This window comes from Corvus kubaryi, unplaced genomic scaffold, assembly GCF_017639235.1.
Source record: "Corvus kubaryi isolate FWS band 111438036 unplaced genomic scaffold, C.kubaryi_AGA036_p1.0 split3-73, whole genome shotgun sequence".
In the NCBI taxonomy this organism is placed as follows: Eukaryota; Metazoa; Chordata; class Aves; order Passeriformes; family Corvidae; genus Corvus; species Corvus kubaryi.
Window position 1 is genome coordinate 23084472 of NW_024582091.1, and position 16186 is coordinate 23100657.

Below are 16186 nucleotides of genomic sequence, written 5' to 3' on the forward strand. Positions count from 1 at the left end.
TCTTTTTACAGATGATTTACTAACATATACACTTACCTAAATTTAAGAAAACAGCTCAACAAAGGCTCTTAAGAACCCAGTGGAAGGCAATAGAACTTTCTGCTTATTTCCCATTTATGTCTTTGAGAATCCCTACCCTCACCCCTGAGAGCACCATTGTACAAGTCGAAATAAAAGTCTGCATTCATCAAACAGCTACTCTGGTAGAGCCATCCTTTTCATTCAAAAGATCTCATCATCCTTCTTACAAAAAAAAAAAAAAGGAACAAGAAAAGAGATGGAGCTCTTCAAAGAGAAGAAAAAGAAAGCTTTAAGCATTAAATGCCACCAGAACCCATGCACGTTCAAGAGGTACATGTATAAAGCCATGTACAGGTGGGTCTTAAGCAAACTCTCCATCTCAGTTACAATCAAACTCAGCACTTCACTTTGAACACCTGATGCTCCTGGCTTTCAGGAGGCTCGTTGATTTTCATTAATTGAGCACTTGGTTCTTTTCAATTTGTGTTTTCTCTTGTAATGTTTAGGTAGTATATACACATTATTTGTGTACAAATGAATAATATGTATGTCTTCAATATGCAATTTAGAAACACAAAAATACATACACATGCTATGCTGTGAAAGATTATCCCCAATATATTTTGTAACAAGAAATATACATAAAAGCATGGGTTTTTTCACTAAAATCTATCTGCTTGTGATTTTAACATCCTCATGAGGCTATTTTGTGCCACAAGAAAGGTAAAGGAATAAGAGAATGAGAAAAAGATACTTCGGGATTTGTACTGTATTTTTAATGTTGTTGATTTATAGTACAGTACTGAGAAGCATACTTTAACAAAATGAGAGCCTTCACTAATGAGTGAAATGCTCATTAAATACTAAATATGCATACTACGTATACTACATTTATATTATAAATATAACGTATTTATGTAAACACATTCTATTAATATATTTCTAGAAAATTAATTAGATTGTATGAATATGTGTAATTATATAAAAATTAATATATTAAATATATGTGAATACATACTTATAAATATTATTTTTATAAAAATATACATACCAAATGTGCACAGTAAGAACAAAAAAGCTTTCTCTAGTTAGTAATCTTCTTTTTAAATAACATCTGATGATTTCAGGGTAAAAAATTTTCCCTTTCTTAGTAATACTCAATGGTGCATGAGTTGCTCCTTTGTTAGGGCTTCAGAGATCTGGAGGAACAAAATTGCCCAGTTTGGCACCTTCTTCTTCCTGGAAATAAGCAGTAAACCAGGGAATGTAATGTATGTCTACAGTCTATAATTAGTCAAAATTTAGGTAGATGAATTCCAAGGAATGGCTAGAGAGGGGAAGGGTAAGTCTGAGCAGCTTCAAAGAGCTATGCTAGACATAGCCATGGTTTGTTTTGTTTGCAGCAGCTCAGGACAAAGAGGGAGTAAGGACTTCTCTGCTCCTTCTTTACCGCTGGGTTATAGTCCTCTCATCTGACTGACCACAGTCATTGACAATAAAGGCCTCTACATATGAATGGGTAATGCCTGGTTTGCCTCCCAGCCTCTGAGGTTTAGTGGCCTATTTTTGATCATTCCTCTGTGATGTACTCTATAAAACTTCTTTCTCTGACAAGGAAGAGACTTGAGACACATACTTTGGCAATAAGCACACATATTGCAGATGTGTAATTTGGTCAGACAAATCCAGCCTTTTTTGTCTGCTCTAGTTTCAGCATCTACATTAGTGCTGCTTAAGGCTTGTCTAAGACTTTAGTTCTCTGACACAAATGCTAAATTTTTTTTTCCTGAAAGCCTGTGGAGGTAGAAATTCTGCAGCACCGGCATTTAATCTGGTCTGGTGATCTGAATCATTCTAAAAAAAATCTGGGACAAAACTCGTAATCTGAGTAACTGAGCAGGTAATGTCTGAATCCTCACTCCATTTTTTGGTTACTCTTTCACCTTGATAATGTCCGTCAGATGTGATCTTCCCTTTCAAGCTCTTTCCATTCTGTTGAAAGAGCTCTAACATATTTCTTTCTCCAGAAGTTCTTTGTGTTGGGATAGAGAACTGTCCTACTCTGCCTCACCTGATGATCTGTATTGATATGCAGAAAAGACTCTCCACAACTCGAAAGTTGTAAAGGTGGCATGGGGAATCTTTCCTCCAAAGACATGCGAACCGTTCACAGTATTTAGCTTGGTATATCTCAAGTTACAAGTTACATATGCATTAGGTTACACAATATGCCTGTACATATTCATTACCTAGCCCCGCCTAGCCCCGCTTTGTATTATAATGAGCTCAAAAGTTATTTCCACATGCCCTGCACGTGCACAGTGCCTCCTGGTAGTCATGGACAGGGGTTTCAAGATGAAGTAAATGAGTCTTCTTCAGGGCTGAACTTTTCACCTTGTCCCCTTGCATGTGCTCACTGAGTTCCTGGTCCAAGTCCAAACCTCAAGGCTGGTTTAAGCTGGTTTCACGGTCCGAAAGCAGGATCTTTTGGTCACGGTGTCTTCCTCTTATCAGTGGTCTGGCATCTTACCCCTATCCTCCCCTGCATCCTTCCCTTTTACCTGGCCAGTGTGATAAGTATTGAGAATGCTATATACATTGTTTAGCAGGCAGCTACAAAATTTAGCGATACCAGTGATTCCCACAATCAGCAATTAACCCTTAAAGCATAAGCCCCCTGTATCAGTACTACTGGGAAAGCCAAGCCACAGGGTAAACAGGCCCTGCCCGAGGTGCTGGTGGTGAGACTGTTGTGCATTGTCCTAAATGAGATCTTACTGCAAAGGGTTCCAGTGGCTCTTTCACTCCAGCAAGCTGGCAACAAATTTTAGTCCTGTTGCAAACTTATCCTGACAACTGCATTCACTTCCAGGCTGGTCTTAAAATCTGTAGAAGAAATTCTACTAGAAGCTCTGGATTCCATTAAAAAATAGTTTTAGTCACTATGCAAATTTACATTTTGTAGACAATAAGAATGAGGCATGAATTTCTATTCACTGGGTAAGAAATCTTATTCCCCTGTGAGCCAGTATATTTTTCAGGAACAAAGAGAATCATGAACGTTTAACATATAAAAGCACAAAATCACAGGAAATAATTGAATGTAAATTTATTTCATCCCAAACATCCATTATAACAGCAGACATTTTTTAAATGAACTGATTTTACATCATGCATGTCCGAACCATCCTATTTCTCTCCACTGGTTAGAAGGAAAGATCCCAGTGAGAAAACTAGGTGAAGATACCTCATCAAAAGCTAAGCAACAAAAATGCCAACATTCCTGTTTTCTGATAGAGTTTTTGTTCTTGCAAATTATACATATAAGTTTAGAGCTCAAAGCCAACTTCTCTAGTGAGTTGTAAATATTTACAGTTATTATCTGGGATACCATCCTGGGTCACTGCTACATTTACCTTGCTGATTTTTCTTATTCTAGGATTTTGATCAAAGATTTTATGAGAAAAGTGATATTCCAAAATATCCAAAGTTTTGCTTATTCAAAGTAGCAGAGTTTTTCCTAATGGTAGAATGTGTTCTCATCTCTAAACTGTACTGTGTTCAGAGTAAAGTCCCAAGGCTGGTTTTCTCAAGAATGCTAAGCTGACACGTGTGAAAGTGATGACTGCTTAGGTCTATACTCCAGCATGTGTATACAGACGGAAATAAAACAAGTTATATTTATACTTTACATTACTGATTTCTCTTTTAGTATGAAGAGGAATTATAATGTCCTGGGCATTTATAACTGTTCTGTAAAGGATTAGATTATAAAAAAAATCTACTAGCATTGACAGTAGATCCTTTTCACAATGTGTCTTTCAACTGTATTATGCAGAATTTACTTAATGTTTGCTGCTTCTATATGATTTGTTCACAAAGCCATAGAAAATGAGCACTCTACAAGTTATCTGATATAAAGCACCTATGAATGTTTTTTAAGTATTAGCAGAGATCAATACTTAAAGTCATGACTGCTTTTTACAGGGCTATACTTGAATCCATACTTAGAGCAGTTTAAGTTGCTTTCAGAACATGTTTGTGGTTAATACAAGAGGAACATATTTATAGCATCAGGAACTGTTACAAAGTGAGCTTGATCCCCCTCTTCAACTGCTCTCTATAAATATCAAATCAAAAATATAAGAGCATATTCAGTTCCACTGTAAACACAAATGCTTCTCAAATATGCTGCCTCACAGTCAGATTCACTGACATTGAAAGTGCTTTACACAGCCATAATCTCCTAACTGTTGCACAATGACAATACTCTGATGTCCAACAAGCAATTTCTTGCACACTTGTAAAGTCAGCCCAAACCAAACCCTATATTAATCATATCAATAGTATTGACTGTTTCATTTATTTTCTCATCTAAGTCTCTCAGACATACTTGAATAAGCATGTCAACCCATAATTCCTGGTTTCCGTTTAGTAATGGGAATGACAAAGGTATAGTCTGTAGCAATTTGTGTCAAACCAGTGTCATGTTATTTTTAACTGTGTTTGGTAGGGAATTTGAAGTGTTGTGAATAGGGCTATCAGTCTCTCTACCACCTACAGCATCTTTGTAGACAATTTTCATCACATTTGAATAATGTTTTGGCACAGGAACACTTTGTCTGAGATCTGGAAGCACATTCATATACAGTTTTCTTACATTTATCATGTCCCATATAACCTGGAAAAGTTAGAAAGAAATGTGCCATTTTCTTTTCCATCTCACTGGAAGTTCTGCTAGTTCTTGTCATCAGTAGGGCATAGAGGCCACCAGAAACAAAGCCAGGCATTCTGCAATGACTTATCCAAACACTAAGTTAGAAATAACAAGGTCTCTTCCCTAAAAAGAGACACTATCACTTTCTAACATTGGTGTCTGCTATGTCTGTAAGAGTCAAAAGAGGCTAACTTTACTCTCTCCCACAGCCTAGTAATGCATAATCAAAGAGCCACATATTATATACAAGGGAAGATGAACATACTAGAGAGGACATTTCATTAACAAAAGAGAGAGAACTTCTATCAAAACTCAGTGAAGATGCTTCCCTAATATTTGAGAGACCCTTTTATACACAACAGTGTGAATTACTACTGCCTGTACTCTGGTCTGAGGAGCAGTCAGGGGCTTACCTGCAAAGAGTGGCAGATCACCATGACAACTTATATCAGTCTGGATGTTTCTGATTAGTTATTTGTGGTAGAAGTTTAAATTCTGTTCCTTCCTTAGTAGTCTTAACACATGAACACTGAACTAAGAGTGTATGTATTTATCTTTATTTTCCGTTTACTATTATTTGCCTTTGCTGATAGCTCTCACTTTCTGCCTCTGTCATTGTATTAGCTTGCATTAAATTTCCACTAACAATAATGTGATTTAGGCATTGCAAAAGGAGCCATGAAAATGAGAATAAAGAAGTTGCCCTTAGCACAGAAACTTTTTAAGAGGTGTTACTTGATAAGACACCAACTATATACATATGGGAGAAAAAGAGAAAGCATGTTAAGATCAGAGATAACATAAATTTTTCCTATAGTAATCAGAATTCATATACTGTTTCCTTCTAAGGAAACGCTAATGACCCATCAGTTTGCACAAGCCAAACAACCAATGCTAGAAGTTTAAAAAAAAAGGTGCAAATTGCTCTGTTTTAATTGTTGAATAATTTCAATTTCTTCTACTGTGGGTCAATTGCTGTTATAAACAAACTATGTTTCTTTCAGATTATGAAGGTTTTTTCTTAATTCATCAGGAGATCTTTCCTATTTTATTCTTTAATACAGAACTCCATCTCTTAGATTTAGTGGGATGAGATGTAATCTAAGGAAATCAAGGGTTCTACTGTGTATGCCATTCTTCTCTCCTTACTAGAAATGGAACTACTGGTATTTTGAATGGAGAGGACAATGCTTCACCACATTAATCACCATTATTTAACAGAAGAGTCAGATACCATCCTTCACTTCTGTCTTGAAACATCCCTGAATACAACACCTTTGAACTTTTGATGCTCAAAATTAAAATTTAGAAAAGAAATATATAAAGTAATATTTTAAGTAATAGTTACGCAATCAAACATGTTTGGTTTTTAACTGAAAACAGAAAGGAAACAGGAAATATTTAAAGTCTCAATACCACAGTGATGTTCTACCATACACAGGTTCTTTTTGAACAGTTAGTGTTTGTTGGAACCCTGGGTTTAGAGAATTTAGGTTTCTGGGATATAACAATATATATATGTAATGATATGGAGGATTTTGGGTGTGGATTTGTTCTTCATCTTTTCTCCTTCTTCTTCACAAATCTGGCTGTTCTGGTATTGGATCAAAAAACCCGCACTGTGGGCCATGAATAGATAGTTATTGGATTATAAATAAAAACATATTACTTAGCATTTCTTAATTGGTTGATTTGGACCTTTACATGGCCTTGGAAGGTAGAACTCGGAGCCATTTTCCACCTTGTTAACTTGGAGGCACACTCTGTGCAGCTGTGCTATAGATAAGAAAACAATAAACATCAATTAGAAGAAAAGCCAGGTGTCTCCTGCGTTTCAATCCGAACTCTGAGTAAAAGAGCTCACGATTCAGAGGCAAAACAAAAACAGAGAAATTAAAAAATGTTTATGTAAACGCAAACTGTGAAAGGGAACAAGAAATCTAAAGGTCCATCTAGATCAGGATACTGTCCCTGACTGCAAACATAATGTGTGGCCAGCAGGACTAGGGAAGTGATCATTCTCTCTTGGCACTGATGAGGCTGCATCTTGAGTACTGTGTTCAGTTTTGGGCCCCTCACGACAAGAAAGACATTGAGGCACTGGAGCATGTCCAGAGAAGGGCAACAAGACTGGAGAAGGATCTGGAGTACAAGTCCTATGAGGAGTCATGGAGGGAGCTGGAATTGCTTATCCTGGAGAAAACGAGACTATGGGGACGCCTTATTGCTCTCTACAACCACCTGAAAGGAGGTGGTAGCCAGGTGGGCATTGGCCTCTTCTCCCATGTAACAAGTGACAGAAGAAGAGGAAATGTCCTCAAGTTGCACGAGAACAAGGTTAGTTTGTTAGATATTAGGAAAACATTTCCTCACAAACCATTGGAACAGGCTACCAGAGAAATGGTAGAGTGACCATCCCTGGAAGTGTTCAAAAAACACATGAATATAGCACTTTAGGACATGGTTTAATGGTGGTGGGTCTAGGTTGATGGTTGGAGTTGATGATCACAAAGGTCTTTTCCAACAATGGTGATTCTTTGATTCTAAGAGTGAAAATGAGGGAAGCACATCTAAAGATTCCCCTATTTTCAGCTATTTTCAGTTCAGTTTGTGATTTAAAAATGAGATGTTTTCTATGATAAATTCTAGACACTAAGAACTATACAGAAGTCTGTATTATTCTCAAGAGATAACAAGTGACCTATCAATAAGCCAATTCAATTATCAGAAGTAATTTAGCCTATGCTTTGCATAGATTAATTTAACTTAATTTAACTTAATTATTACTGAATTATGTTGTATGTATTTGCGCTAGGTGGAGAATTAAATGTGGATGTTTTTGGAACAGAGAGATAATATTTTATTCCTAGAAACTTCAATGTTTAATGCAAGGGCAAGCCTAATATTTTACCATACACTCAGTCAAAGATATTGAAATATGAAACACACTGTTGCTGTCATACGCAACCTCAGTCACCTCAGATTTTGACATACCAAGAATCTAGGAAAAAAGTTGTAATGTAGCTATCACAAATATTTACTGTCCCATTACTGCAGCTGTGTTAGAGATATAGACACAGGTCATTTCTGTGAAAGATCAAGATATTGACATTGTTAGTATTTAGCCTTTTCAAATCCATTTAAAAGAGACATAATTAAAAATCCCCTCAGCAACCTTTTCTGGTTCATAGCCTGGGCATGGGGCAAGTAATTACTGACTCAATTTTACTGTGTTCTCTGAAACCACTTATTTAAATGAACATAGATAATCTCTTCTCAAAGGACACCAATTTTGTAGATATTATATGGCTGATCAAGTTCACTAACTTGTTGCTGAAGGTACAAAATTATTTCTGTGAAATCAAATAAGCAAATCACTACCCATGGTCTTTGGCAAGGTAGTGTGCTGTTAGACTTACCCTTTCAATGAGGTGTTACAGGGAAGCCACATCTGCTTGCCTTTCTTAACAGATGGAAGTCAAAAGACCCCCAGCAGTACTATATTCATGCTTATCCTCATGTCCTTGCCAGTGTTCTTTTAGCCAACAGTCTATGAAGTCCTGAATCTGGGTCCTGTAAGCTTGAGTCATTGCTGAACATAATGTATTTTGTGATATCTACATTGTCATTGCACAACACTTTTATAATATTATTTATTGAAATATTGTCAATACTGCACACATGAAATTGACTTTGCAGAGACAAACCTTTCAATTTAGAGGAACTTTTATTTCCACTCTTTACAATAACCTTTCCCAGACCAGTCTTCACAAACAACTTTCACATATGTAATTTAAGGAAAATAATAATTTACTTGCTACTTTGTGAAATGGGTGTGAAATGATAAGCAGCCCCCCGAATCATCTGCCCTTGATAGATGACCCAGAATCCAGTCTCCAGAGAGCTGCATCCTGATCTGAATTCTACGACTGAAGACTGATTTCTAATACAAGTCAGACTACACTGTAACCCAGCATGCATAAAATGAGTAAAGGACTTTATTTACTCTTATCTCTAAGTAAAGCTCCAGCTCTTCACTCTTTTCTAATATACATTTAAATGACTTCAAGCCCTCTTTACGTTCCTGTCTTAAAATGATACTTGATATATTTCTGTATTGTATGGTTTGTGCTCAAGAAAAAAAAAGCAGCCTCATTAGATATTCACTTTGACATTCTAGTCCCAGAAGAAATAACATTAGTTTCATACTTATCCATCTGCTTTTTGTTTCAGCTGGAAAATCTCTGCTTATAATTTTCTAGGGACATGTGGGCGATTTTCCAGTTGTGCCATTAAAATCCGCTACATCCTAAAACATGCTAATGAATGTTCTCTGGTGGTTATGCCTGCAAAAAAAGCAGTGGAAAATGTGTCCCACAATGAAAAAGTTTGTCATTCACAAGCAAAATTCAAGTGATGCATCTTACTTTTTTTGGCTGATATGAAACCTTAGTTTAACATGTCTGCAAACATATTTAAATACAAATAGTTTGAATTTCAGAATAGAATACATAAAGTACTTTTTAAAGCCATCTCTCACAAGAAAAGGGCTGACTACTCATATTGCCGAGCAACTCTATTTTGTTACAGGGAACCCAATATCCAATTGTAATGATTTGGGGGGCACTAGTTAAAAGTAATAATTTGCATGAGAAATATTCTCATGCAAATTCTCTCTTCTCATTAGGAACTGCATCTCTTTTCTAAAATTGGCCAGCAGCAGTTTGGAGTCAGCCATCTGCCCAGCGGTCTTTTGTCTGTATGAAATGGCAGGTGAGCATTGTACAATCAGCAGTGTATTGATGGAACAACTAAGTGGTTCAGAAGTAACAGGGGAAAAGAACAGAATCTTGCTTGGTCCTTCATAGTGCTGAGATAGTAACATATTGCACATTTAATACTACGTCCTACCAAGAATTTCAAAGACCTTTACAAGCATTCAAGTTAGAAATGATAAGTTAATGATAAGTTATATCAGTTCTCATGGGCAGGCCTTCCATTCACCTCTTCTAGCATTTTTGTTTGGTTTATTGCTGTATTTTTTCCTTTTAAACAATTTTTATACTGGTTTAATTTTCCTCTACTCCCCTATTCTTTTTTTAAATTTTCTTCTTTTTTTGCCTATCCATTAAAATTAACATTGACATGTGGAAGTTGTGTATGCTCCCTCCAGCTTTGTGTTCTTATGAAACATTCCTTTGAGCAGAGACATTTTAGACAAAAGACTCAGAAAAATTGACCGGAAAGAAGCAGGCCCTGGTGGGTTGCTGTATATTTGGGGCTTTTTTCCTGGATTTTAAACTTGTTTTTGAATATAGATCTTTAAAAACTCACAAAGACAAAAACCACAGGCACTCAATCAACGCATCCAAATTAATTGATTATTTGCATTTGCTGAATTCTGATTTCTGATGTCTAAAATCTTAACGTGAGTTCTGTTCATGAAGTTTTGTGTTTCTGTCTTTCTTTCTCTTGAGGAACTGTATTTACAGACTTTTAAACTTCTCCCAGAGGAATCATTACACTCTGATATATTTTTAAAAAATAACATCTTATAAGCCTACAGTTCATGTTTATGATATATACAAGCACAGCAGAAATCAGTTCCATCCAGACTGTAAGAAACTGGCTTGGCTTCAGGAATCAGCATTTTTTTCAATCATTAAGCACCAGTTAATATGCTTCATTTTAAGTTTGCAGATGCCCCCACTGGAATATGACCTCCCTTGGGCTCTCTGTAAGTAATTTCTGACAGAGGTTAGAAAAGACTGAAAAAGTGAATATGCTGTTGTACCCCCCGTGATTCTTCTCAGCTAGTATCAGTCTATGACTAAAGAACATACTGAGAGAAAAGTTATAACTGTACATCCATATTAAATAACCCTTTTTAAACTCCTCTTCCTTCAATTCATTAGCTCACCATTAATTTCTGTAATAACATAACTGTGTTTTCTTGTTTTATTCCTTTCCTAGCCAAGAATTCTCAAACTCTGTTGCCAAGTTGATTGCTGCAGACTACTAAACATAGAGGTAAATACTCCCTCATCCACTGCATAAGAGTTCAAGGACCTTTGCATATTTTCTGATATCAGGAATAAAAAAAAAAAAAAAAAGGCTCTGGCTAATTCTGATTAAGTGCCAAGTTATAAAGATCTTATACTTTAGTATTTTTGGATAGTTATATTCTGCTCAGTAAGTTTAAAATCTAAGCCTTCAAGATTCCAATCACTCCAGGAGATTGTTTGAACTGAAGACCAGCCAATAAAACAGAGCATCTAAAATGCTAAAGCAGAAATATTGAGCTGATAGCAACAGGACATGTGATCCTGTGCACTGAAATATGTTCAGGGACAGATATTTTAGGGTGTAGATTGAAACTCATCTGAGCATACCTCAGAGATCCAACTAAGCCATCCAGTATTTCAGCTGAAAGGCCTATCACTGCTGAATGGTGTGGTCCAAATATCCTACCACCGGACAAAGGAATCATTATGGAATAGGATGTGCTGCTGATGGAAAAGATGGTTAATCTCAGAAAATATTAAAATAAGCACCTTACTCTATGGCTTCCACTCATCATACTCATTGAAAATATCAATGTTATAGGCAAAGAAGCACCACCTCTGTTTTTACTGTAGCAGTCCAAGCCAACTATTAAAATACCAGGTCATTATTGTTTCTGCCTGCATCTGCATGCTCTCCCCAATGACAGCTACATCACGTTTCTTATTAGGAGTTTATCTCATTGCATAGCTCTCACTATAATCCTGTGATTCATTACTCCTTCTGATCTGAATTATTTTTTTGGGAACTATTGGCAGAAAAATGAGTCAAGTTCAAATATACATATTCCTTTCAAATTTGACAAATGTACAGCTTCTGGCTCTTGATGTAGTGTCCTGATTTCAGCTTCTCTTTCCATCCCTGCACCAGGGAAATGTGAAAACATTTATGTTTACTTCCCCTGGTTATTAGAACATTCATTGTAATAGAATGAAGAGTACATGTATTCAGAGCATTCTTATAACATGTATATTATTAAAAGCAGCCCATATACCTAGGGGCAAAACTTTTATACAAAAGTACTAGACATTTCCCAAGTTTAAAATGCTGCTGAATAAATGTACATTTAAATTCATAGAAACTTCTTTTTACATGCCAAAGTTCTTAAATGCATTACTGGTGTGTCTTTCCAAACATCTGTGGCACTAGATGTTAAGAACCCAAAGAACATTATATAGATGAATGCATTTACTAAATTTGTAATGATATTATGGATGGCTCAAAAATACATAGATATACATCAATACTTAGCTCTCAGCTTCCTCAACATGAAAGAGCCTCAGAATCCATTTTCAGGGGAGAAGAAATATTTTTAATATTATCAAATACTTATTATATATTGCCAGCTGAATTATAGGAAAACATTTGCTGATGGAGAAGTCACAAAAATCATAATTCATGCATAAATTCATAAACATTCATAAAATGTTGTTTTTCACACTAAAGTTTCCAGCAACATACAGGGGCTTTTTAGGTATCTCACCAAAAACTTCGGTTTTGGCTTTGATATTTCTCATAGTTAATGCCAACATTTTTAATGTGGAATTTCTCAAGGAAAAAAAAAACCAGCCACTCAGAGGGCTGATAAAAGAAGAGATGTAACTAAGACTGTGCTTCTGCAATGTCATCAAGTGAGCATATTTGCTTAAGCAGAAGATTTTACTAGGTCTTTGTTAGTTTTGGACAGTTCAGAAATGTAGCCAGTTCAAATAGCAGTGGAAAAGTTTTATTTTTTCAAGGAGGGTCTAAGCAGGGACCCAGGCATTGAGGGGATTGTCTATCCTCACCTCACTCTGAGGTGAAGACAGAGACTAAAGAGCACCTTCTTTTGCAGTCAACAACCTTCTTCTGTTCTGATGCCTCACCTTCTGTTGCTGCTTTATTCTACTTTGAAATCATATGCCTACATTCATGACAGAACGGGTGAAAACAGTCTTGAAAACACGGAGATTCAACAGCTATTTTTACAAACTTTCTGAAAATGTGGGATGAAGAAAGACTCATACAGATTGCAAATATACGTGGTGTGGGCCATCATAAGGAGGGAAATAAAGTGCCTCTACTGTCACCTCTTATCGCAGAAATAGATGCATAGTGAAAGTGGCAGGAACCTGTTGAAGGAATAAAAAAAAATCCTGGACTGTGTTTTACCAGTGCTCACTTCACCAACTATGTAAACTATTGCATGGATCTAAAACCAGTTATACTAAGTGGATACTTAGCAAGCAAACCACAGAAGTAACAATGCAGCCTTTCTGCTGGTCTAGAGTCTATCTGCAGCTGCGGAGTTATGCATTACAATGGAAAGTTCTCTTATTCCCAAACATGGCTCCAGAGAAGGTCTGCTCAGCTACAGCTAAGTAATACAATTAATTAGCTTTCAAAGCAGGCTCTCATTCCCATCAGTAAATTGAAGATGTTCTGCTTCACAAGTCCTGCACCAAGGGAAACCATTTCTTTTCTTTGGAAAACTCCTCTGGAGCTCAGTTGTCCCTGCTTCTCACTTTCTCTCCAATGGATTAATTAAGCATATCTGTGTTTCTATGCTTTAGCTTGATGGAGTTTATGTTTCTCCAGTGGACATGACTTCCTTCAGGATTAGATGAACAAAACTGAGACAATATCTTCTGAAAAGTAGCATAAATGCTTTTACAAGAAAACATTTGTGTTTTAGCCTTTTGTGGGCAACTGGGGGGGTTTTTTCTGGTACATTTTCTGGTTGCTGAGAAAATTGTATCTTTGCTTCAGAGATATAATAGCAAAAATTTTCTCAGTGAGGCATAAGTCTGGGACACTGATAAACATATTCCCAAACATTACATTGTCAATGTAAGATCCACACCACAGCTAGCAGCAGGTATTGACTCCTTTCTCATATGAGCTCTGGAAAAAATGCATTCCTGATTCTCCTCTAACACCTCTGCTCAACACCAAGTATTGCTTATACTTTCCATGGTTATGGTTTCAGCATATAGAAGATTTGCTTTTGTTTTACTCTTTTTATTTTCGGACTTTTATGTTCAATTCTCCATCTTGTGTTCTGCTTTTTATTTCTCTCTGTTAGTAACTATGTTTGGAATTTTCAGTCACAAGGGAACAAAATACCCAAATCCCATTAATGTTCAATTAGATAAACAGGTCTAATGGAGAGCCAGTGAAAATCCCAACCATTATTTTTGACTGTTCTAATTTAACATGTTATGGCTCATTCTTCAACTGTAAACTAGTCTTCATTTTCGTTTTCTTCCTTTAAATATTAAATATTGGCAGGACTACCCACTTAAATCTTAACTAGGCATGTCTTTATGCAATTATCTTTTTGTGGTTTTTAAATCTTTTATCTCCTTTTTACAGACAGATAACACTGACACTATATTTGTCCTAATCAATACATTTAAATTTCACAAGTTCATTTCTTTCTAGTCATACTGAAATTACTGCAAGAAATCCAAAATTTACTTCAGTGGAAATCACACGCCAGAGTTAATATTTCCTCATTTCTAAAGGCAAAGCAGTCTTCAATCCAGGCTGATGTCTTTGTGTTGTTTGTTTTAACACACAACAGGGAAGAGGTATAGGAGGAAATGTATCAACTTGAACACAAGGAAATGCTCTTTTAAAAGAGTTCTTATATGTATTTTATTTATTTTACCTACCTACTCCCTAAATATTTTTTTATCTTACAGGTTAAAACATTGTCGTATCAAAATATTGGTGGCTATTTCAGTTTCTTGTTAAATTTTGGCTTTTCTCAAATGTGTCACTAGTTATTATCATATTGCAAGTCTAAAAATATCTAAAAATAGTAATTAGCTAAGTAAAATTTTTCCTGGTATTTCTTTGACTAAACAGACCTTTCATTTCTTCATCTTCCTTTCCAAAGGAAAAGATAATTTGCAAGATAACAGAGAATCATCAGTGTTTCCTCAATTCACTTCATTTTAATTAAGAACTCATTTCAGCACTGTCTTTCCCAGCTTGCCAGGAAAAAAAAAAAATGGAGAAACGCATTAAGGTTGTAACAGAAAAATTTCATATTGCTCTTATACATGACATAGAATATTCTCTTTACCTTTCTGTGTCTTTAGGAACAATTCTTCAACACTTTTTTGTGCTTTTTCCAAGCTGCAGCCTAAACTGGAACCTATTATCTAATCAGCATAACCATGAGTCCTGCTTCCATCACTGTTTTTCTCAATTGAAACTCCCCTTTCCTTTTGATATTTTTTGAGTGCTTCTAAAAAAAACACTAAATGCATTTCAGTGCTGAAAATTACAAAAAGTAATAACAAATACTAACTTATTTAGACTGCTCTTTTCATCTAGAAAACCACTTAGTTGAGTCATATTTCTATTGCTGATGACTCCAAGCAGTTGTTGACACACCTGAGGGACCGGATGTCAGTCAGAGGGACCTGGACAAGCTCAAGAAGTGGGCCAATGGAAATCTCATGTGGGTTGTTAACAAGACCAAGTGCAAAGTGTTGCATCTGGGTCGGGGTAACCCCCGTTACCAACACAGGCTGAGGGATGGACAGATCAAGAGCAGCCCTGCTGAGAAACACTTGGGGGTACCGGTCAGTGCAGGGCTGGACATGAGCTGGTAATGTGCACTTGGAGCCCAGAGAGCCAAATGTGTCCTGGGCTGCGTCCAAAGCAGCGTGGCCAGCAGGGTGAGGGAGGGGATTCTGTCCCTCTGCTCTGCTCTGGTGAGACCCCACCTGCAGTGCTACATCCAGCTCTGGGGCCCCAGCACAGGAAAGACATGGACCTGTTGGAGCTAGTCCAGAGGAAGATGACCAAGATTATTAGAGGGATGGAGCACTTCTCATATGAGGAAAGGCTGAGAGAATTGCATTTGTTCAGCCTGGCAAAGAGAAGGCTTCTATGTGACCTAATTGTGACCTCCCAGTACCTGAAGGGAGCCTACAAGGAAGATGGGGAGGGAGTTTATACAAGATTATGTAATGATAGGACATGGGGGAATGGATTCAAACTAAAAGATAGTAGTTTTAGATTATGTGTTAGGAGGAAGTTTTTTACTGTGAGGGGTGAGGCACTGGAACAGGTTGCCCAGAGAAGCTGTGGATGCCCCATTCCTGGAAGTGTTCAAGGCCAGGCTGGATGGGTTCTGAGTAACTTGGTTTAGGTGTTCCTGTCCATGGCACGGGGGGTGGAACTAGGTGACCTTTAAAGTCCCTTCCAACCCAAACTATTCTATGATTTTATGAAAGAATTAATCAATATTTGAGTGCAATTATATCCTAGAAAACCTCCCACTAAGCCCTCTCCCTCTAACCCAGGCGCTGTCATATCTGGTAAAGGTTGATCCAGATGGCCAATTTCAGTCATAACCAAATTTAATACAGCACTTCCCATTGTCTT